This window comes from Thunnus maccoyii, chromosome 24 (assembly GCF_910596095.1).
Source record: "Thunnus maccoyii chromosome 24, fThuMac1.1, whole genome shotgun sequence".
NCBI lineage: Eukaryota > Metazoa > Chordata > Actinopteri > Scombriformes > Scombridae > Thunnus > Thunnus maccoyii.
This window is the reverse complement of record NC_056556.1, coordinates 18,607,797-18,629,645: the sequence shown is the minus strand read 5'-3', so window position 1 is coordinate 18,629,645 and position 21,849 is coordinate 18,607,797. Positions and strand designations below refer to the sequence as shown.

The 21,849-nt window shown below is 39.2% G+C and overlaps 1 long non-coding RNA gene across 1 annotated transcript; it reads right to left on the bottom strand.

The window, feature by feature from the left end:
• Positions 1 to 17,637: 17,637 nt before the first annotated feature.
• On the bottom strand, positions 17,638 to 19,212 carry LOC121892350. The gene is made up of 3 exons (XR_006094390.1): positions 18,860 to 19,212; positions 18,354 to 18,539; positions 17,638 to 18,044 (listed from the first exon to the last, which is right to left on the bottom strand). It is a non-coding gene; the product is annotated as an uncharacterized LOC121892350 (long non-coding RNA).
• Between the last annotated feature and the right edge of the window lie 2,637 nt (positions 19,213 to 21,849).

Sequence of the window (21,849 nt, the reverse complement as noted above, 5' to 3'; positions counted from 1 at the left end):
AACTTTTACTCTTCTGTTTTATCTGTCTTATTCCATTTTTATCGTATTTTTATTTTCTATTAAACTCTTTATGATTGCATTTAAATGTGTCTTTTTTTTATAATGTCTTGTGTTTCTTTTACATTGTGTCTTAATGTCTTTTATGTTTTATGCTAGGCTGGATCATCCAATGGGCATTCGGGCACGGTCCAGGAGTCCACATGCACTTGGGGACCAAAGCAGCACAACCCTTAAAACAATCCCCCCCCATGAATTTCATGACACCATATATAACCAATAAAAAACACACTTTTTTTACCTAAACAATGATATAATTGGTAAAATACAGTAGTAGTAGTCAGTGTTACATTTGACACTGCCACGCTCTCCCCTACGCTGCCTAGGCTAGGCGTCTCTTCCAAACCGACCGTCAGCTATGTAACCAGGCTGCAGTTGTTCGAAAATGAATGAAACAAGCTGAAGTGGGTGCAGCAATCAAAAGAGAAAACGAGAAAAAGAAGAGAGCGTGGCATCACTTTTAAGGAGTATGCCATCAATTAGCACATTTTTCATTAAATCAAGATGAAAACGTTGTTATTAACGTTGTTGAGAAAAACGTTCAGCAAGATGACATACAAGCTAAGCCAGAGGCCACCGTCACCGTCACCGATGGCCATCGAATCTGAGCTTGTCAGGGACTTGGACTTTGATGAAGTTGTGACTGAGTTTCCTAATAGGAAAGCCCGGAGGAAGACTTTCTAAGGGCAAGTGGAGAGAAGAGAGAGGTGGAGAGGAGGAGATCATCAGTCAGACAGACAGACAGACAGACAAGACACAGAGACAGCCCCTGGAGAGTAGAGAGGGAGAACAGGAGAGATCCAGTCAGACAGGGAAGAGACAGCAGCAGGTGTGTGTGTGTGTGTGTGTGTGTGTGTGTGTGTGTGTGTGTGTGTGTGTGTGTAAGAGAGAGAGAGAGAGAGGACAACCTACATGACGCATAGTATTATCATTATGAAAAAGCAACAAAGGCTCTGGCTGCTTTACTTTCCATTTAATATCCGATACTTTAAGGCTTTTAATCAAGTTGTATTGTAATGGTAACTTTCAGTGGTTACTTTTCATTTTCCAGTGAGATACAGTAGTGCTCTCTATAATTAGAATAAGACCTATTCTGTATATGCCCTGTATGCTATGACTAATTTATTAAAGACAGAAAAAAGCCTGAACACCAAACCAACTTGGCTAGAGCCCATCAAACATTTGTGCCCAAGGGGTCTGTAACTTTATGATATGGGTCTGGTTTTATGTAAAGCTATGAATTGGCTTATTGCAAGCATTGGACATGAGTGTGACGTTTTTAGGTCTGAAATTAATCACTAAAAAATCTTAAAAAAAAAAAAAACCATCTAGCTGGCCTATGCCTAAAAACAGCTCAGTCTGACACAGTGGGACATCCAGCATGTTCACAGGCAGTAACGGGGCCAGCGTAGATGATGTGTGTGTGCAGTCCTCTTCGCCCTGCGGACACATAACTCTCACGCCCTCCGCTTGAACAAATTTGCTGACGAAGCAGCTGAGAAGTTACTGAGCTGATGATGCCCCCCCCCCACCACCCCACCTCCACCTCCCAACACACACTACCTCCCTTTCCAACAACTCCAAAACTCCCCTCAAAGATTCCGCTGTCACAGAGAGATTTCGATCTGATCACCCTGAAAAGATGAAAAATAAGAATTAATAAAAACATTTTTTTTTTTTTTGTCCCTTCAAGGCAGGACAAGGAGATATTGGACTGTCTCTGAGAGGCTAAAAGGTCTGTTTTTCTGGACTCTGCCTCCCAAATAGTTTAACGTGAGCATCCGTGGGGAGAAGAGAGAGTTGTCCGCTGGAATAGAGATTAAAAGCCAGGCTGAAAAAAGGCAGAAAAGACAGAAACCATCACCCAAAGCCTAATGCACCAGCAGCACCCCAGGGAGCTGCAGGCAGGTTTATATGGGCCACTTACTCTATTATGGTGAGGGGTGAGGTAATGGAGGGGGAGAGGAGGGGAGGGCAGAGGAGAGAGTGGAACAAAGGAACAGAGGAAGAGAGAGCAGAGAGAGGGACGAACTAACAGAGGAGAGGAGAGATGCAGAGATAAGACGGGAGGAAAGAAGAGGAAAATGAGGAAAGAAGAGAGAAACATTAGGAGAAAATATAGGGAAAGGAAGGATGAGTAGAAAGCAACAGAGGGGAGAGAAGAGGGAAGGGAAGGAGAAAAAGAAGAGGAAGTGAAGAAAGGGGAAAGGAGGCAAAAAGAATGGACAGGAGAAAAGAGGAGAGAGGAGCTGAGGAGAGGACAGAAAAGAAAAGGAGATGGGAGAAAAGAAGAGAACATGAGGAAAAGTGGAAAAAAGGAGGAGTGGAGAGGAACAGAACAGAAAAGAGGGAAGGAGGAGGGATGACAAGACAGGAGGAAAATTAGATGAGAAAGGGGAGAGAGAAAGGAAAAGGAAGGAAAGGAGACAATAAGAGAGTAAAGAGGAAAAGAGAGGAGAGGAAGAAAAAATGAGAGGAAAAAGGTGGAAAGAGAAGAGAAAGAGAGGAATAGAGGATGATAAAAACAAGGTGGAGGAGAGAAAAAGAGAAGAAAGGGGGCAGTAGACACACACTAAACGTCGAAGGTAAACATATACAAACAATGCTGAAGACATAAACAGCATTACGTCTTGTTTTTACTGAACAGAATCCGGCACAGTTTTGTCACTTTCACACATACACACACACACACACACACACATACACACACACACGCACACACACACACACACACATACACCTCTATCAGCTGCATTTTTGTTTCATAAAGCCATTGGGGAGCTATTTTTCCCTGGTAATGTATAATTGTGTGCCGGTGCTCCTATTTCAAGTGTACTTCTATTTCTCATAATGAGGAATTCATAATGGCTGCACACCTGCTCGAGCTGAATTATGAGACAGAGGCTGCTGTCATTTTTCATAAAGTCCTTCACCCGCAGTCTGAAGCCAGCGTTTTCATTATCCAGCCTCAATCGATATTCAGAAAGATCAAAGCCCCTCTGTGGTGCACAGAAACTAGACATTATGGCAATTATTTAATGGATGTTTAATAGGAGTGGTAGTAAGAGTTATGCTACTCTTTCTGTTTAACAAAATCAACTACATTTTCCTACATTTTTATGCTGGAGTGGAAACGGCCTTTTTCTTTACTGTTCGTATGAGTTGAGAAAACATGTAGAGTTAATATTAGCAGTTAGACTGAAATGTATTAAGCTAGGCTATATTAATTGTGTTTACATCATCCTCACCTGTCAACTCCCTGATTTTGCACATGTTAAAGCCTGAACACACCAGGATTTAATAGGGATGTGCAGAAAGCCCTGTATTTGTATCTGTATTTGTTGATGCAGCAAAATGATTTGTATTTGTATTTGTATTCAAATAAAAGTGGAACAAGGCTTAAAAATCCTGTTTTTGGTTTTTATTACGCTTTTAGTTTTAGAAAATTAAAGTGTTACAATAAGTGTTCATAAATATTTGTAAAAAACCCCATTATTTGTGCTTTGCCGAATAATGTATTTGTATACGGGCACACCCCTAGGATTTAATGTTCAATTTTGGTGAACTTTGACCTGTAAATTTGTGCTGTTGACCAATAGCAAGCCATCTTGACAGTGCTGACCTTTGAGGCAAATCCAAAAAAGCTATTGTAACTTTTTAGCTGTGTTGCATCATTCACTTTTTTTTATCCTCCTTTATCAGAGTAAAAGCTGTTCCAGAGATAAGAGTCTATGGTACAAATACGTCTTGGTTTATTGCCAGTGAATTCTTGTGAACAGGAATACTCCCCTCCAGTCAAACGATTTTATAGAATACTGGATACTTGACTAGGATACAGATGAATTATGGAATCATTATTTCTTGACATACATAAAAATAGATACGAATTGTGTAGCAGCACTACCAAAGAAGTACTACCACATGTACATGGATCTATAATCTCTCTGTGTGTAATGTCTGAAAGCATAAATTCTTGCATTTTAGCACTTTGTATAGATATGTCAAAATAATACAGGGAACGCAGCATGCACTCATTAGAAAACACACTTTGTATGAGGAGTATGGCATATGCAGTACATATTTAGGTACTTGTTGCACAAATAGCCTACACTGGGCAGCTGAAACATTATATGCTCATTTTAAATCACATTCATTGTGTGAATTTAGTACTCAGGTTGGAACACATTACAGCTTGCAGGATGGCAGTACTAAAATCATTCACCAGGTCAAGGAAAAAATAAGTATTTGAAAGCACCATACCAGTGGGTTTGCATCTTTAAAGAGGACATATTCTGCACATTTCCAGGTCTATATTTTTAATCTGGTGCTTTACTGGAATATCGTTGCATGATTTACAGTTCAAAAAATTCCTTATTTATCTTATACTCGTCCCGCAGTTCAGCCTCTGTCTGAAACAGGCCATTTGAGTGCGCTCTGTTCTGATTGGTCAACTGCAGGACGTTGCCTCTCGGGAGACTTCAGCTGCTGAGGCTACAAAACAAACTATAGTAGCAAGATTTCACTACTTTTTCTTTTTCTTTACTCGAAATGCCAACTTCTCAAATACATCCTTACATGTTTGAGCCAAAATCCAATCAAGTATCTCATGTAAAAACCTTAGCAACAACCTTAGCAACCAAGGCCAGGGAATGGACGGCCATTTATGGGCATGCATGACGAGCAGTTTCATCTGTAATCATCTTCTCATCAGAGATCCTCATCATCATGTTCACTGCCTGACTAACTGTCATAAATTATGACAAGTCTTGATAATTATTTGTGTCAGATCTTCACTTGAGCATGTGAATGCACCACCAGGAAGATTTCAAAGATCATGATCTGCATTTTTAGCACTATTAGCACTAAAATTAAGTCACTTAAGGAAAACCAGTGTGGAGTGTTTCATGTTTCAAGTTTCAAGTCTCTGCAAGTTGATTTTAGTAGGGTAATAAAACAAACTGAAACCAGTGGGCCCCCTGAAGGTAGGAAAAACTACAGCGCCATTTGCATTAATTGAGTAGCTAATGTAAGTTGTAAACACAGATTGTAAATTGTGAGATTTACTGGACTGATTGTGCAAAACCAGTGAAATGTTCCTTTGAAGGCAACAGAATTCAATGTCGATTTCTTATATACATTTTGTATTTTCCTTCAGTTGCTTTGGATGACACGCTCATAACTAATGAACAAGGGTGAAGACTCTTGAAAGGCATCTGTGTGTGTGTTTACTTCAAATGAAATGCTCCAATCGTTCTATGAACACAGCCATGCAGGGGAACTGTGACTTTTTTTTAAGCAAAATGATGAGCAGATTTATTCCTGCTGAGTTGTTTCTGCCACCCACCAAATCATTTTTCACTGCGGCTGCTCCTGTGCTGGTCTCAGATGATGCTCAATAACAATTTCATCTGCTTTGCTTGTGCGTTTGCTTGATAAGATGCTCTGTTCAGTTACACCAAATGCATTTTGATTGTGCTGCCAATATCTCGCAAAAATATTGAATAGCAGACAACAGTGCAGGGTCAGATATGGTGGAGAAATGAGATGCTGTAAATGTGCTTCTGTATTATGCAGCCAACAAGCTGGCTAAAGGTGGCAGCTGTCACCTTTATTTATTGGCTTTATTCTAAACACCGCATTATTCGCCTCAGACACTGGAAGCTAGCTGGGGCCATAAAGTAAAAGCTCTGTTATTAATCAATACATCAGACGTTAAAAACTCTGCCTAAATGTTGACTTTAGTGTATTGATTTGTACATAAAAGTCCTTCAGCAGCGAAGAAAGAAAATACAGCTAAATGAGACAGTGTGTGTGACCTTTGACTTCCCTTGAAATCTGTCACTGCTGTATTTGTCCTCTGTGTAATTCAAGATGGTGTTTTATCTCTCCATTCTGCCTTATGAAGGACCTACACACAACATATCTAATATATATATATATCACACCAATTTCCATCATGTCATACACACTAATTCAATGATCTGCGTTTTGCTTTGCAATTGACAGTGACAGTAACTTATTACCAAATAAAAAAGTGGCAAAGTAGAGGAGGCAATGTGAATACCCTCCTGCTTCAGAGAGAGAGTTTTTTATATTTCACTCTTCAAACTCTTACAACTAGCGGTCAGAGTCAAGAATATGAAAGTAAAGATTTTCTCTAAGATATGAAAAAGATTTCTGTGGCTTATTGATGGCTACTTATCGATGGTTACTTAACCTAGTTAATATTGTATAGAATGGTGTTAAGACCTCCTTTTTATACAAAAATTATATAGGTACATTTTTGAACATGCAGTACCAGTCAAAAGTACCTTCTAATTCAATGGCTTTTCTTTATTTCTATTATTTTCTACATTTAAGATTAATACTGAAGACATCAAAACTATGAATTAACGTATATGGAATCATGTAGTAAACAAAAAAAGGTAATCAAAGCAAAAGACATGTAAGTTTTCAATTTTAGATTCCTCAAAGTAGCCACTGTTTGCCTTGATGACAGCTTTGCACACTATTGGCAATATCTCATCCAGCTTCATGAGGTCGTCACCTGGAAGTCTTTTCCAACAGTCTTGAAGGAGTTCCAACATATGCTGAGCACTTGCTGGCTGCTTTTCCTTCACTCTGTGGTCCAAGTCATCCCAAACCATCTCAGTTGGGTTTAGGTCAGGTGAATGTGGAGGTCAGGTCATGTGATGCAGCACATCATCACTCTGCTTCTTGCTCAAATAGCCCTTACAAAGCCTCAAGGTGTTTTGGGTCATTTTGCAACTGCATATAACTTTCAAAGTTCTTGAAATTATCCAGATTAACTGAGTGCTGTTTGTCTTTACTTAGTTGAGTGGTTCTTGTCATAATATGGATTACTACAGTAGTGGAATAGGGCTATTTGCTGTATACCAACACTACTTCAACTGATGGCCTCAAATGCATTAAGAACACAAGAAATTCCATCAATTAACTCTTGACAAGGCACACCTGTTAATTGAAAAGACTTCCAGGTGACGACCTCATGAATCTGGATGAGATATTGCCAATAGTGTGCAAAGCTGTCATCAAAGCAAACAGTGGCTACTTTAACAAATCTAAAATATGAAACATATTTTGGTTTGTTTAAACTTTTTTGTTTACTACATCATTCCATATATGTTTTTTCATTTTTTTGTCTTTGTGTTTGTCTTTAGTATTATACTTCAATGTAGAACATAGTGAAAAATAGAGAAAAACCCTTGAGTGAGTCAGTGTGACTGGTATGTGATGTTGATTTTGACATACTGTGATGTTGAATCTGATGTAATGTTTAATATATGAGATATATGTTTTGATATTTGAGATATTTTTGATGTATTGTTTTTGAGGTATGCCCTTTGTATTCCTGCTCTTTTTGATGTACTCTATTGAATTGTTAATTGCTTTGAAATGTTTATCACCCTGGGCAGGTTGGATGGTAAACTACATCTGTCATCATAGGGCTTGTCAGACTATTGGTGTACATGGATGTATGAATACGGGTATTCTATCCATTTTTACCAGCAATTTGAACTGATGAACGTCCGAGTAGGATAAAAACATTGTCCTAACTGATAACATTTTGTGGCTTGGAGTAAATATGCAGGCGTTCCTATTTTTTTCATTGATTCTGCTTCCTAATATCCTTGCACCTACGTGATGTGCGTATAATTACTCTCCTTCAACTTCAAAGTACAAGAGAGTGCAATTGATTAATGAGTTAGGACAGTATTTCCCGCTCAGTGTCTCCAGCATTACATCCATATTGGTCAATTCCAAATCTAATGTTTTACATCTAGTGCCAGCGTTCAGTGGCAGGAAGTAGTGTGTTCTTTAGTGAGGGTGAGGAGGTTGGAGTGCCAGATGAACGTTTGGCACATCTGACTTTTGTGTATTATACAAAATCACCTTTTTGTTAATAGTAACCGCAATCTTTCACTAAACTTAACTAATTGGAACAGATATTGTCAGAGCTGCCACAGTAATCATTTTTTCCTTACTACAAAAATTAGTGAAGCCATTGAAGCCATTGCGGTAACCATAAAAAAATAACTTGAACTTCAGATGTTACAAAATAACTGGTTCCTAACTACCGTATTGGCTTAAATATAAGGTGACCCTGATTATAAGACGACCCACCCTTTTGCAACACCTGTTTTTGGAAAAATACTTGACTGACTCTAACACACTCACTATAAACAGACTTTAAAACACTTGCTAGCCTTGCATTTATCCATTCAAAAAGAGTATCTGATGTTGTGAAGACGTAATTATCTAGACCCAAATATAAGATGACCCCACCTTTTCAGATGTATTTCCAGGGAAAAAAAAATCGAACCAATACAGTAAACTTCAAATGCATTTATTCCTGTAGTAGTCTATTCGTTATAGCCTCTATAGTCTAAATGTCGATCTTTATTCCAGTGTTGTCATTAAGAGGCCAACTTAGCAGCTGGAATATTGGTCACCATTCGGCGGGCAGGTCATTCTTTACGTCAAGCCTGAAAGAATAACTAATGTCCCGTCATTTGAGCTGATCACTCAGTGGTGAGGCAGTGAGCAGCTTGACTCTGTGGTGGGCATGAAGTGATTGCGTTACCACGGTAATGCGGTAACTGCGGCAGCTCTAGATATTGTAGGAAAAAAATGTGTTAAAAACATTAGCATTGAAGATAATCTGGGGTTTGGTAGGGTTAACAGGGTTGGTAGTTCTGTTAAGAGAAACTTAAAGCAACAGGAATTAGTGCAACTGCAAAGTACTTTACATTAACTTGTCACTTGTCAGCACTCCTTGCACTCCTCACACCTTTGCACTATTTGTATCCTGTTTACAGTTCACAGAAACAGTTTCACCTGTATATAGACATTACATGTGTATCTTTCTGAAGATTGTTGTGTTGTGTGTAAGCACACTGAGAGCATCTAAACCACAGTCAAATTCCTTGCATGCATAAACATACTTGGCCGATAAAGATGATAGTGAATTTGCATTAACAACATCAACAGAAAATTCAAATGGGAGCAGAGCAGTAAACAGGTAGGCTTCTTACTAAAATATAAGAAAATATACATATAATATTATAATTATTAGGCAGTGGGTACAAATAGCTAGGTCCTAAATCCATACTACATACAAACGCTAAGCATCTTTTGAAAATGTAGTGTGGTCACATTGGAAAAGTGACTAATTAAATTAAGTATAGTCAAAACAGTTAGTATGGATACTAAACAGCCCTTCACTTTTAGGAGTGCTGTTAATGTACACTAGTCTCCAATAATGCAATGCACTTAATTAACAAGCTACTAAGAGAGGGGGAAAAAAAAAAGTCATAGTGGATGGTGGAGATGGTGGCTGTCTTTTTATTAGCTTTAACCGGCGGTGGCATTCTGAAGTTGCAGCTTGATTGCATCATTTCCTGCTCAAATAAAACAATGAAGTATGTTGATTTTTGTACACTAACTGCAAAAATCAGTCTACCAAGAAGATAAGCATATAGTGTTTACAGTTAGTCACATTTTTATCATCATTTCATCATTTTCATATGTGAAGACATATAAGACAATGTGGAGATGTTTAAATGATGGAATGTTTGAATTGTGTGGCACAATTAAAAAGTTTTTAAAAAAGGAGTCCACAGCCACACAGTGGTTAGCTTTGAGCTAAATGCTAACATCAGTATGTTGACATGCTCACAAGGACAATGCTAACTAACTGATGTTTAGGAGATGTAATGTTTACCGTGTTAACCATCATAATTTAGTGTATAAGCATGCTAACATTTGCTAATTAGCACTAAACACAAAGTATAGCAGAGGCTGATGGGAGTGTCATTAGTTTTGCAGGTATTTGGTCATAAAACAAGATATTGGACGAGGTGAAACTTGATGGTGGCGCTAGATGAAGAGTCAGAGCTTCATTAGGATTCATGTCAGATTTCCAACCTTAGAGCCACTTCACTACTGTGGCTAAAAACAAAAGAAAGAAGAACAAGAAAAAGGCCTGTCTCTAAAGTATTTTATATAAAGGATTTAGTTCTTTCTGCATTTGAGCTTCATAAACTACTTGAGAATTCACTGTATGACCAAATTAGGTGATCTAAGGTGTCAATATATTTACAATTTTACAGACACCACAACTTTGTAAATTGAAGAAACATCACCTCTGTATAAGATTCTTTCTCAACTCTCTACTGTTAATCATCCCATCCTGTCTCTACTGATCTGGTTTGTTTTTGCAGGGAAAAAAGAAATCTCCCATGATTTAAAAAAAAAGGAGTGAGTGAGTGTTGTTTCTTTCATATCTTATCTGGCTTTGTAGAGGGAAAGAATGAGCCAAAACAGTGCAGAGTGAGAAGAGGCGAAGCAATGAATAATAATCAAAAGAAACATGAGACAGCATAGATGTCTGAGTGACCCCAGCTTCACTTTCAGACATATTTTAGATATAAGTGGACGCAAACTAATTAAACTGTGTGTCTAAGAAGAGTTTGAGGATTGCAATCACTGCAAGGCAACACAGCAGAACACCAATTATGATAAAGGTGCCTTGCATCCAAAATAGTGGCAGTTATTGGCCTCTCACTGTGGCTCAAACAGCAGCACTGATGACCCAGCACTTTGAAAAGTTGTGTCCGGAATAGATGATGAAAGGTATCAGGACACCTATATGTGTAGGAGGTTAACCCTCTGAAGGCACAAGACAGTCAGAGAAAGTGCAGAGTATAAAGTACAGTAGAATGAATGCGGCTCTCGAGGTTCACTAACATCTATATCTTCCCTTGTAGGAGGCTTTGATATTCAAAACTCAATAGGGATTTTGGGCCACTGAGCATCACTGAGATAAGGCCTTCTTAAACCTTTTCAGCCTCGGGCGTAAATGAGATACTTATTAGACATTAAGCTTTTCATTTTGGCTTTGGGCTTAAAGATTCAAAGAATAAATTATATCCCCTTTGCCTTGGGACTTATGAAAACATACTTTCTTATGGTTTTCCAAAAATAGACCACTGACCCACTTTTGGTCCAGACCGGCAGTTTAAGACTGGCTGATTGAAAGTGACTGGTGTACATGGTGCCTTGTCTGTTCCATTCCCACCCGTCCACAGCACCCACTGTACCCACCTTGTCGCCCACAGGGACCCTCTCTTCTCTCAAGCTCCTGACGTCCTCGTCTTCCCCACATGCTACTAAAGGAGAAGCGTCCCTATTTCAGTCTGAGCATATGCACGAGCAAGCAAGCAAGGTTACGACCACTGAATATGAGCATTGTGACAAGGGCAGCTCAGCAGACAACAGAGCTGACCGGTGCAGCTGAAAGAGACATGCCTTGAAGGGAAGCACATGCCGCAGCTTGAGGGAAAGTGATGAGTGCTTATGCATTTGAAAAGTATGCACAGCAGCAACAACAGCGAGGGCAGCCATAGTCTGAGTTGAGAAATGTTTTAATATCTGAGAGTGACTGAGCCCGGCCAGATGGACGAGCAAACAGAATTAAACATTAGAAATGCTCCAAAGACCAGGAGGTACATGAGAAAAAGTGTTAAAACAAAGATGTTCGAGATACTCTGGACAAAGAGTTGATGACTGAGATCACACAATAAAAGAGGAGAAACATCACCAACAATATCACCACGCACTATCACCACAATTATAAAGTAGAATTATAACCTTTATGACAGTGTCAAGAAAAACTGAACATTTATAGGCCTATAGATTCAAGGCAGGGCTGTTGTATTGGATTGTATTAGAGTATACAGGTGTACCTAATATAATGACTATAGAGTGTATTTTGGGCATTTACAATTAAAAGAGGAATTATAGAGTCTGATTTGGACTTTGGTTTGTCCTGCTGATTGAGAGTCTACTATGTACCCCCCCAGTTAAAAAAGACTATCTGTTTTATATCTTATTAGTATACTTAGTAGTATTGTCGATCTTCTTCTGACACCAATAATTCATCTGTGATTTCATTTAGTGAGTATAAAAATTGAATACCAACTGACAGAACAACTGTTTTTAAAACTTCTGTGTGTCAGTCAAGACTTACTACACACTTAAATATTTTTCACAAAGGCTTATGTTGGCATGATGTTAATACGGGTGCTTTTTCCAACAATACACACAATGTGTGTAAAAACTGCTTTTTCTGCTCAGAATTGGCTTATTTGTGTCTGCTTGGATCTGAAAATTCAATTCAGCCAAATTCTCTGGTCGCATGTCCTAAGATTCCGGTGTGTGTTCTGACACCTCCATTTAACTGAGACACTGCGCTGGCACAACAGTGGTGCTGCCACTGTTGTTAACATATAGTGCGGAATGGTACTGCCAGATTTAAGACTGGAACCCTGCCTGAGAAGCTACAGTATGTTTTTGCTTTATTTCATCCTTTGCTGACTGGCAACTCAACAGGCTTAGTTAGTTATTTAGTGAGTTAGTGAGTTAGTGAGTCGGTTGGTTGGTTGGTTGGGTACTTTATTGTCCACTTTGTGGAAAATTATAGTTGGCGTCATCACATAGAAAACTTGTAATAGTGCATGAAAAAACACAGCCCTCTAATTCATTTGAATGGGGACAGTCCATCTTGAGCAAAAAAGTCGAACCAGGCTCAACTTTTGCCACAACATGACGTTATCCGGCAAGGTGCTGTGTTGGCCAATTACATGCGTGCAAGCGTATGTTCTTAGTGGATTACTTATGTAATGTTTTTCTACCATTTACCTGATGAAAAATAAAATAGCTGTTGGCATGATAACTTGTCAGGGTTGAAAATCCAGTATTACAAACTGCTGTACAGAGTTTTGGCATCTGATAAGCTTTCAGATTTAAAGATCTGTTACTCAAACTGGACTTCCTGGATTGTCTTTCATGTCTTGCCTGTAGCTGAAGCAACCCACTCCCACTAATGCAGCCCCCTGCACTGGTCTTATTGACTGATTTCGATGAATCCCTGCTTGAAGGATTTTACACATCAAGTGTTTCCAAGCATTGGGGAGTACTATTGCATGTATGAAAAGTCGTATAAAGCCTTTTGTGTCTCCAGAGGGAGCTGTGTGAAATCTGGTAAATTGCCTCAAGTGATGTCACTTAAATCAGCGTTGGTAAGAACTGAAGATAACAAGAAAATAGAAAAAATCTTAAAGTGTGGAGTTAGAAAGAAGTGAAATTACCAGACCTCTGTAGCCCGCTCCTCATCTCTGTTTGAGACTATAATAGCTGCTACTAGCATAACAGACACAAATCTGTACAGTCGTATGAATTGAGTCGAATTGCATTGTGGGTAATGTAGGTGCCAGGTTATGAAAAGGAAGAAGAATGTGTAGAATGAAAAGGTGATGTCTGGTTCTACTGCATCGATTTTGACCTTTTTTTACAAACTGTCCATCATGAGTCTGACAGTGTAATAGTGGTGCATTGTTAAATCTGTGGAATACTTAATATATTTACTTGCAACACATGACATGTCAACAGTCATGAGACAAAAAGAGAAAAATACAAGTAAATCACATTTAAAAGAAGCCAAACCTGAACCCAACCCATTCCTGAAGTTTTATGCAACAACATGCTTGGAACCCAAACTGAAATCTGATATTTGATGGTTGGGTTTCATGGCCTGTTTTGTATTGTAAAGAAATTGTCCCTCTATTCTATCCAATATCATTCTGTAAATTGTGAGAAGAAAAATCCAGTACAGGCTGCCAGTCTTTGCTATGATGGTCTCATTTGTCTGCAGTAATTATACTAATGTCTCAAAATTAATATGGCAATGATTTATTGATGATGAATGCTAAAAGTAGCAGCTCAAAATGACCTTGACATATCGAATTGCAGGAGTCTTGGCATGGGTTCACAGATTTGAGCTCAGTCCAGGAGGTTGAGACTGACATCAGTGACAGGAGAGCTCCCTCCAATCTCTGCCTCCTCAGGGCTAAAAGGCTCGGGAAATTATCCATCTCTTTTTACTGCATGTGAAGGAAAGCAATATGCAAATCTCTTAGTGCTAATGTGCGCTGTGGCCAGGCATTACTGAGGCTTGAGTTTCACATTCTCCAAACTCCCTCATCTCTGTGGCGCTCGGTGCCCCGACCATCCAACTGCTGGGCAAGTGGCATTTCTTAATGTATTTGTGGGTCCCCCGAACCACCCAGCAGACCATGAAATGAGTTCATTTCACCACAGTGAGATGCAAATGACTGGTGCTACAATAATATCATACTCTGTCATAATCAGTTATGCATTTAGAAAAGGGAAGAAATGTGTCGTTTCTGTCATTTTCTCAGTATTGTCTCTCGCTTGAAAGGACGATGACTTCCAACACAAATGCATGAAAAGGTTTGGCAGCATAAACACATATTGTACTCAGTTCTTCCTCACTGACTTTACAAGGATTTTCATTTCGCTATCAAAGGCTCTTGTGTAATTGCTACACTACGCTTGTTACACTCATTTCCTCTTTTCTAAGCCGTTCCATATGATGAGCTCCTCTTTTCTCTGTCGTTTCATCTGCATAAAAACCTCAATGACCTTCCTATCAGACAGCCCATCATTTTAAAATGATCACTGGACCAATTAATCTAGAGATAATGCTTACATGTTTCCATATGCCAATGAATGATGAATTCACTAGCAAGATAGTGAACGACCAGAGGATCTAGTGGGTGGTGGTGTGTATTCCTCCTGCTCATCTCACATGTGGATTGGAAATGTATATTATAAACTTAGCACAAAAAGTAAGGAAATTTGTGTTTGGTAGATTATTTCTTTGTTGTAACAATGCTTCTTGGTAATAAATCTTATACCGTTGGAAAGCCTGTTTATTTCCCTTTTAAATTGTGCCACATTTGTAAGGAACATGCATTTGTGGGATGAGCAGCAGAGCTGAGTATGTGGGTTGCGCCCATGAAAAATTTGCCAAATCTTCTCTGCCAATGCCAAACAGCTTATTTTGCTGTTGCTATTGACTCTTGTATTGAGCTTCTGGTACCCCCACCTGTGAGCATGGGCCCTGCTACAGTGGTCAGTAGGTGTCTACTCCAAGAATCGGCATGCCACGTTTGACTGATCTGGATAGGGCCCGTGCGATAGGGCAACTTCAAGCTGGTGTTCTGCAAAACCAAGTTGCGGCATTATTTGGAATGAGCCCTGGTACCATCTCCAAAGTGAAGGCAAAGTTCCATATAATAGGGGATGTCAAAGGCAGGCTGCGAAGTGGGCATCCCAAGAAAATGACACCCCAAGAAGACCATTTCCTCACACTGTCAGCACTTAGGTACCGTAGGCTGTCTTCTATAGATTTGCAGTCAAGGTTTGCAGGATGATATGGCCAACGGCTCTCTGCATGAGGAGGAGGTGCCAGGCTGTTGTGGCTGTGTATGGTTCTTCCACACGCTACTGAGGCTCCTGTTTCCTTACAAATGTGGCACCATTTAAAAGGGAAATAAACAGGCTTTCCAACGGTATAAGATTTATTGCCAAGAAGCATTGTTACAACAAAGAAATAATCTACCAAACACAAATTTCTTTACTTTTTGTGCTAAGTTCATAATGCAGTAGCTAGACACACTGCTGCGGAATTTAAAAAATGCAATAAAAACTTGTAATGTAATACCTTGCTTATAAAGTAATAAAATGCAGGATATGTGACAGTAACATTTTACATAGTGTGAGTTGTATATTAACTTGTCAGCACTAAAAAGCACTTTTACTGTTTAGAATATTCAATCAGTCTCAGACACAGTTTATGACAGAACCAATATATTCAGTGATACAACAATTTTACAGAAATCTTTTTTTTTTAAATGGTAGTATATGAGAAAAAATATTTTTTGTGTTGCAATAGGTTTTTGTGTTGCAGTACTACAGTTGGCTCAGTTATCTCAGTTGAATGGCAAAGTCATCTCTCTTGCTAGCTAAACTTGCAACATTGATGGAAAAAAGCTACAAAAAATGAATGGTGTGGATGAGATGCCTGTTGTAAACTGATTTACAGAAATAACTGTTCAAAGGTACCCTGTGGAGTTTCTGACTGCTAGTAGTCAAGAAATAGTCATTAAGTCAACCAATAGCCTAGTTTTCCTTGATGACCTTTTTCACGCAGAAAATGAGACTGAAACTAAAAAAAAAAAAAGTAACCTTTGAAAATGAGAATTATGATGAAATGTTTCATTTTTTTGTGAATGAAAAACGGAACGATACGATAATGTGGAAGATGGACAAATGGACAAATTAACGAATTACTGTTTTAATGCAAAGTTTTATTCAACAAGCTCCTCCAGAAGCTTGTTCAGAAGTTCAGACGTTTCTTGGAAGAAGAATCTATGGACTATGCCGACAGCATGGCCACATTTATAAAAAGGTAAGCTAATGTAACGTTATCAAGTGCTGTGAATGTGATGTAATGTTAATGTTACTTTCAGTCGGCCATCTTTCTTGTTGCTATCAGAAGGCATGAGTCAGTTCCATGATTAATGTCGGCAGTCAACATGTAAAGGTGCTTCTGTTTCTTAATGGACCTGGCTTTGTGTGCAGGGACACTGTCATATTGAAACAAATGTAGGAGAGACATTGCTATGTGTATGATTAACTAGTAAATCTAAAAAATGCTACTAAATGTTGTGTAAATAATTAGTGATTGAAGGTAAAAGGTAACGTTATGAATGTTCCTGGCTATTGGTCATAATGAGGATTAAAATAGAAGCAGATCTATTCCATCTCTAGCACAATATCTCAATCAAAGCAAATCTGACACAGTGTTTGAAGTTGACATCCCACAAACTTGCTGTTTATTTATGATGTACGCATAGCAAAAGTGGAAAGCTTTAGTTTGTTTCTTTTTTCCTGCATTTTCAAATGCAGTGTGAAAACCTAAACTCCTTTCATTTCACTTACAGGAACCAACCTTGATGATACTCAGTGGGTTTACAATTATTGTCACTTGCTTGCCAGGAGGGTCATATATAACAGCTTTGGCATCCTTGCAGCACGGTGGCGAATTCTCAGACGTCTAATTGAATTCCTCTCAGATAAAACAGTGAAGGTTGTGAAGGCCTGTGTTTTCTTGTATAACTACCTAACCCACACAGATTCTGCCAACACCCCAGCCACGCACTATATCCCACCAAATTTCACTGACTCTTCAACACCAACAGGTGATATAGTGTCTGGAGAATGCAGGAGAGTGGTGGGAGGTGACGGAGACTTGTTGGACCCTGGGCAGCTCAACAGGGCACGGCCATCTCAGGCTGCCATCACATATTTAGTATTTAGGAGAGTATTTAGGAGAGGCCTGCTGAATTAAAGGGTGAAAGATAAAGCTGCAACAATTAGTCGATCAATCAACAGATTAATCGAAAATGAAATAATGGTAATTACAGCAGAAGTGAAGGACAGATACTACAGGCCTTCAATAATGATACAAAAACAATTACAAATGGTAAATGCTCCTGCATATGGAATTCAAACATGTAATTTTATTTTCAGAATTCACGTTTTAAACAGCAGTGATGTGCAACGTACTGTATGAGTATTTTCTTTTGTTATTGTTTTTCTATAAAAAATGCAACATGGAAAAATAAAATACAAACATTTACACGCTGTACCTGACTTTTTAAGTATGTTAACTGTAAACCTTTTATTTAAAAAATCTATGCAAATCATGAACAATGATTAACATCAACATGTCAACAATGGTGTAAGAACACATAATTAAACAAAAATGCCCTCCAGTTAGTGATGTTTTTGCCTCTTATGACTCATCCTCTGACTAAACAGCCTCATAAAGCAGTTGGAAGATCTTGAATTTCATAGCTGAATGCATCTGAGGTGTTATCTTTAGAAGCATGTCAGCCACAGCATGCCCAAACCTCACATCTTCATTGTCTTGCCGAGAAGCTCTTTCTTTATCTGTCCTCTCAAGGCCCTCCTTATGGCATCTTCAGTTTTTCTCCTCTTCTTTGGATCTGGAATCCCAGAGGTACTGCTTTGTTCTTAGCAAAGTGACAGAGGCAGTGGTGGTAAAACTATTTGAAATATTATACTTGAGTTACAGATTCAACTGTAAAATAATTAGTCAAATAAAAGTTTAGTCACCCATTAAAAAAAGACGAGTCAAAGTCGATTCTTGTTTTAATGTATTCAGGTTTTCAAAAGAAAAAGTACAAAAGTACAATTTGAAACATTTTGCAAAGGGACTGTAGAGGGTCTGACGACATAGCCAGAATAATGCCAATGGCAGTCCCGCACCTTTTCTATTAGCTACCAAAACATATTAAAAAATAATGGAAAACTGTACTTACCATCACTGGACGGAGGTGAGGGGGTAGGAGAGAAGTATTCCAGTGACGTGTGCTCTACAGGAGCTGAAAAGCTAAAGGTGTTTTGAAGGGTAGAGGTGGAAATAGTGCTGAGCTCTGATGTGCTGGATGAAGAAGGTGACGTTTGAACAAATCATCAAGTTGCAACTGTGTGTCCTCCACAGCAACCTTGAAAAATAAAAAATATGATGAATTAAATCACTTTTTCAGAATAGTTACCCATGCTGCAGTAGTTTGTTCTCTGTAAATGGTTATTGTCACTACAAGAAGCTGATTTTTTTATCCACAGTTGCTGGAGCCTACACTAAAGTTATTACGGCTATGTACAACAGCAGCTATGAAGTAACATACTTTTTATATTCTAGTTAGGTAGATAGCTACCCAGCTGTTCTAGCTGGCATCCAGAATGTTGCTTCACAGTTGGCAATATAAGCGTAGTGCTGTACTGTACCAACATAAATAAAGCCAATGTTTATTTATAGACTTACCTCAACTGTAGGGAAATTTGATTGGGTTTCTCTGTGTTTGATGAAGGGTGACAGCCAACTGAAATTAAATAAATTAACAAAATTTTCCCATGCCTTCCTGCACAATGCTTTTTCTTTCCCTAAATTTTGTGAAATTATGTGCCAGGAATTATTGGCTGTCACGATGATCTTTCAGTGAGGAGTCGTACAGATGTCTGTATTTTCTCACTTCTGCCACCAGCAGCTCCTCAGAGTTCTCCATTTTTTACCCACACATCTGCATCCGTGTAGTTAGAAAATGTTGGATGTGTGCGGATAGGCGAAAACCTGCTGCATGGGTCTCTCCCGAAGGGGCGTATCTGCTGGTGTGACGTCACTTTGGCTGCATGGACCCTCACACATGCGTCAAGCATAATTCGAGCTTTACTCTTCAATACCACTACTAACAACACAATACCTGCCCATGACTTGTAGATAGAGCACTTTGTCTCTTGTTCTCTATGGCATAACACCGACACTCTGGCAGCCTGCAAGCTGCTGCAACGAAAAGGAATAGTTTTGTTATTTCCCTAAAGGCCTTTGTTTTTGAAAATGTAATAATACAGAACTGTTAACATACATTTAAAACACATGTTGGCAGTATTTGACTGCCAGGGATGACTTAATGTAAAAACCTATGCTATAACAGCCTCTACTCTTCTGGGAGGACTTTTCCACCTGATTTTGAAACCCGGCTGCAGGGATTTGCTCCCATTCAGCCGCAAGAGCATTAGTGAGTGAACACTGATGTTGGGTGATAAGGCCTGGCTGGCTCATAGTCTGCATTCCAGTTCATCCTAAAGGTGTATGATTATACCTTAATGGATATGGCTTTGTGTGTGGGGGCACTGTCATGTTGAAACAAATGTAGGAGAGACGTTACCATGTTCCCAGTGTTTTATCCGCAGTTTAATATGCCCAGCACACTGAACTTGGTTTGAGGTATCACCATATACAACCTGCCAGTCAATCACAAAACAAGTATGTCCCATGGCTGTTGTATAATTTGCAACACACATTATGTGTAGTAGGGTGATCTGGTCCACCTTAAAAATCAGCCCACCTTAAGTGAGCCTGATAAGGTTCCAATAGGCATCAGGTGTAGCTCATTTAGGCTCCTCTCTCTCTCTCTCTCTCTCTCTCTCTCTCTCTCTCTCTCTCTCTCTCTCTATCTATATATATATATATATATATATATATATATATATATACCAGGCTGCAAAGACACTGCCCCTCATCCCTGTGGTGAGTTAATTTGAGGTATTTATTTAAGCTGTTTTTGTTTCTTTTATGTGTATGCATTGGGGTCCTGTATGTGGCTTTGGGGATTTATTGATTGTTTTAATGTTATAGGCCAGCTTTTCCCTTACTGCCAGCACACTCCCTGTGTTGTTGGTGACTGATGATAAAGAGGTGAATGCCTGTTCCTGCCCCAAGTGAGAGCTGATTTAACCTATTCTGACTGCTAAGTGCTGACTGCTGTTTTGCTTAGGTTTTTATCCTTATGTATTATATTTCTGTGCTAGTTTTTAAGAGTTTTTTTTCTTTTTTTGCTGGCATGGTGTTCCTCAGCCTTGGCATTGATTCTACAAGTCTCTGGAACTCTTCTGGAGGGATGAACACCATTCTTCCAATTCCATTATCCACACACATTATTCCCTCGGTGTTTTGATGATGATGGTGGAGAGCACTATCTAACACGCCAGTCCAGAATCTCCCATAGGTGTTCAACTGGGTTGAAATTTGGTGACTGTGAAGGCCATAGCATATGATCGTTTTCATACTCATCAAACCATTCAGTGACCCCTAGTGTCCTGTGAATTGGGGCATCATCAACCTGGAAGAGACCACTCCCATCAAGATAGAAATGTTTCATAAAGGTGATTACTCAGAACAACTTTGTATGGATTTGCAGTGACCCTTCCCTCTAATGGGACAAGTGGACTCAAACCATGCCAGCAAAATGCTCCCCAGAGCATAACAGAGCCACCAGACCTCCTCACTGTAGGGGTCAAACATTCAGACCTGGACCAGTTTTTCCTTTAATTTGTCACTGGTCTGTTTCGGCCCAGGTAGTGTCTTGGCCTGATGGCCTCGTCCCTCAGCTTCATGTAGATAGTGAAGCTTACAAGAAACAAGCTTTCTCAATGATCCCCAGTAGAGCCCTGTGCTCTGTCTGAGCAGTAAAATGACAATCATGCTTCTCTGAAAAATGTCAGACACAAATTATTAGGCTGGCAGCCTATAAATAGAAGATGGCACATTTTCACGGTCCGCATTATCATTTGCCAACAGATGCACTGGGGAGAGAGGGAACGTGCTGAAACAGTCCATTTAGTGGTGAGGAATAAAACTCTATTTGTTTTAATCATTAAACAAGGGGGAAGTTATTGAACTGAAATATATGTGGCGATATTACGTGGTGCTAAATAGCTCAGCTGCACAGTGATGAATTTCAAACAGCCGGAGGTCACAGAGAGTCCAATAACAACGGATGTATAGATATGCATGGAAAATCTGTGGGGGTGGAATTTGATGCACACTCATTACAGCTTCCTTGTTTTCTGCAGTTTCATCTCTGAAATCAAGAGAAGACCAAGCACAAATAAAAGTGGGGCAGATGAAGTAGCTCTCTGATAGGCTGCTCTGTGCCTGTCTGGAAAGCAGTTTTATCTTAAGAGCAGAAACAGCTTGTCAGAGGCAAAGAAACTTTATTATGGTGAGTGTGGGAGGGAATCACACTCTCAGCCTATACTCTCCTACACTCAGCCTACACTCTCAGTATTATCACAGGTCTGTCATCTGCATTTGCATTACAGTGGCTGAAAGTAAAATACACCTGCATTTTTGTTTGTTCATTCAAAATAATAAAAAGTCCATATATCTAACATTCAAGATAAAAGCTCAAAAGATGAGCTACACACAATTTGTTTTCTGACATGCCCGCCTAGCTAATTTACATATTGAGATCT